Source organism: Microtus oregoni, unplaced genomic scaffold (assembly GCF_018167655.1).
Source record: "Microtus oregoni isolate MIOR12 unplaced genomic scaffold, Mior012 000024F_ref0000369, whole genome shotgun sequence".
In the NCBI taxonomy this organism is placed as follows: domain Eukaryota; kingdom Metazoa; phylum Chordata; class Mammalia; order Rodentia; family Cricetidae; genus Microtus; species Microtus oregoni.
Window position 1 is genome coordinate 32,751,940 of NW_024543083.1, and position 3,313 is coordinate 32,755,252.

General features: G+C 41.1%; 1 pseudogene; it reads left to right on the top strand.

Annotated features, from left to right (window-relative positions):
• Positions 1-791: 791 nt before the first annotated feature.
• Positions 792-1,425, top strand: LOC121462238 (annotated as a pseudogene).
• The last annotated feature ends 1,888 nt before the right edge of the window (positions 1,426-3,313 follow it).

The window sequence follows — 3,313 nt, forward strand, 5'->3', positions numbered from 1 at the left end:
ATCCCAATCCTGGCATCTCGTGGAGGTATGCTGAGCATGCTGCTCCTTGAATTATAGCCAGCAAACGTTCGTTTAGTGATGTATGAATTTCACCAGGGAAACTCAGAGCCCTTCAGGCACTTACAAAACGGGTTTATATCCCCAAGTGGTTTTATTAGAGGCAGCAGCATGGCTCTCTGTTAGGAGTTGTCATGCAATGCTTTATTTTTATATTTCACTTCACTGATTTGCATCAGAGTTTCCTACCTAGGCTCCAGACACCATGATTGCATTCATAAACACGCATATAATATGCATGTGAAATCACATTTCCTTTTTGGACGCATTAGCAAAATTCCATCTGTCTGTTACTCTTTAAACTGTTAGGTTTTCCACATTGAACACAGAATTGGGTTACAGTTCCCTACTATAACTGTTCATCAAAATAATATTTTAAGTTGTATATAATATTATTCCAATCTATCCTCTTGCTGAGGAATTTAAACTAAACCCACCCAGACAGTTCCACAATGAACTTAAAAGCATGTTAGAGACGATGAAAATTGAAAGAAATTTTTAGAGAATTTTTTTCAGTCTTGCCTCCTTATTATTTTTCAAAGAATAAATTAATACTTTTAAAAGGATGAAGAAAATACAAGTTTAAAAAATTGGAGGTGCAGCTGCGGCGGTCAGGTCAGCTTCCTGCACCGTAGCAGCTGCTGTGGTTCCTTCGAAGCACAACTCCCCCTTCCCCGCCCCAGTCCCAGCCCCTGTCCTGCTGCTGACGTGAAGATGAGTAGTCCTGAATTTTCTGGTTCTGTGGGCTCCGTGGCAATGAATTCTTCTATGAGTTGGATGAAGACTACATCCAGGACAAGCTTAATTTCACTGGGCTCAATGAGCAGGTGCCTCACTATCGACAAGCTCTAGACATGATCCTGGACCTGGAGCCTGTTGAAGAGCTGGAAGACAACCCCAACCACAGTAACCTGATTGAATAGGCAGCGGAGATGCTTTATGGGTTGATCCACGCCGGCTACATCCTCACCAACCGAGGCATCACCCAAATGTTGGAAAAGTACCAGCAGGGAGACTTTGGCTATTGTCCTTGTGTGTACTGTGAGAACCAGCCGATGCTTCCTATTGGCCTTTCGGACATCCCAGGCAAGGCCATGGAGAAGCTCTACTGCCCCAAGTGCATGGATGTGTACACACCCAAATCATGACGGCACCATCACACCAATGGCGCCTACTTCGGCACTGGTTTCCCTCACACACTCTTCATGATGCATCCAGAGTACTAGCCCAAACGACCCACCAACCAGTTTGTACCCAGGCTCTACGGTTTCAAGATTCATGTCCCACGCACCTTTCCTTCTGTCTTTGGCACCACCGTTCCTTTGCTGCCACCCTTTCAGGAAGTCTATGGTTTTTAGTTTAAATTAAAGGGATTGTTATCGTGGTGGGAACATGAAATAAACTGGAAGAAAAGGCAAAAAAAAAAATGGGGTGCAAGAGAGCAAGTATGAGTGAAAATGTGCCCTCCTGGGCAAACCCCTGACTGTAGAGCATCCTCACTGTGGGACTGGGGAAGTTGAGCTGATGTTCTCTGTTTCCATATCTGTAAAACAGTATAAGACCTACTCCATAGTTATTGCAAGCGTCCAAAGAACTAATACACTCATTCCCAAGGATGCTATGCCTGTAATTTGGATAAGGCTGAAATTGCCTTAATAACTTCAGAGGAAGCATGATCAAATAGTTCAGACCTCTTCTTCCCTTTTTCCTAGGGGAAATTGCTTACAGACCCATCCCCCAACCTATCTCCTTCATTTGGTCATTCTTCATTTGTAAAAGCTTATATTCAAGCAGGATGTCATAAGTCTACCAGTAGAAATTTCTCTAATTTCAAGGTCCAACATTTGTAGCTTGTGGTTGCCACTTTGACTACGTCTTTAGCTTCATTCATCCTTAACTTGATATTTGGTTCTCTGTCTGACCAATATTGTTTTGTCTGCCATTTGATTTAGAACTAAGCCAGGGGTAAGTTACGGAATTAGTGTAAGTGCCCAAGTCACACACATACATTAGAATATTACTCACAGAGATCCACCTGTCTCTGCCTCCCGAGTAATGGGATTAAAGGTAAGGGTCTTGGGAGTTTTTAACAGATTACATGATGGTAATTTAGTGAGTCAAAATGATTGGACCAAGATATACCAGACAACTAGAGATTGTCTGTGGGTGTTTCACGAAGAGGTCAGCACTCTCTAGGCTGAGTGAAAGGAATTTACCATCACCTTTGTGAGAGGGTACCAATCCCAAGAGGGCTAGGGTAGAACAAAAAGGCTGGAGAGCAGAAGCATAGGCCATTAGCTCTCCTGGTTCTCAAGTCTTTGACCTCAGAATACATTGACACCGCTGGCTTCAGAACTTCTTGACTCCCACAGCTGCCTGAGTCAAATCATCCTAATTGTTCGCTGAATATCTTCATGCGTATTATTAGCTCCATTTCTCTAGAAAGCCCAGTCGAAAGAAGTCAGACAGTATCATTGTTGGAAGAGCCAGCCTATGATGGCATCATATTTTCTTAACAACGTGGTTCTTTCTCACATGATATATTGCCAATTTAAGTAGTATTAAACAATAAATATTACTTTAGCCCTGTAAGCATTGAGACTCTTGTGATCAGAAGGTTATGATTATGAAATCAGTTGGATATTGACAATCATAATTTAACCATGCTTAATCAAAAACACTAAATAAAATTTAGCATGAATGTTAGTTATTTATTCCCACTTAGTCAACTCAAATGACTTTTAGGAAAAGTATCTTCACTAAATATTGTGGCAACTTCCATGAAATACCTACTTTTTATAAATATGTTACTAAAATATTTTCAAACATGCTCATTGTCTAAGACTTATCTTGAATATAACTATCAATAGTTTAAAAATATGCTTATAACTTGTCTGGGAAGGGTCCCTCCTACCTATAGACTAGAACTGAGAGATGCAGATAGAGGGCCAGGAATTCAAGGACATCCTTGGCCGCATAGTGAGTCTGAGCTCACCCTGGGCTACAAGAAACTCTCCCTCAAACACATTATGTGAAAATTGTTGCTTACTGAATTTACAAAGAATAAATTATTTAGAAATATACTACAAAAAGTCAAGAAGATCAGCATCTATCTCAAGTTCAACATTTGCGAAACTAAACTTTACCTTTTCGTCAGACATTTTTCATCTCAGTCTTTGACTTCACTGACAACACTTCCTTCCTTTCTCCTTCCTGGGTTCTTGAGCCAAGATGACAGTATGAGTTGACTCCTCTC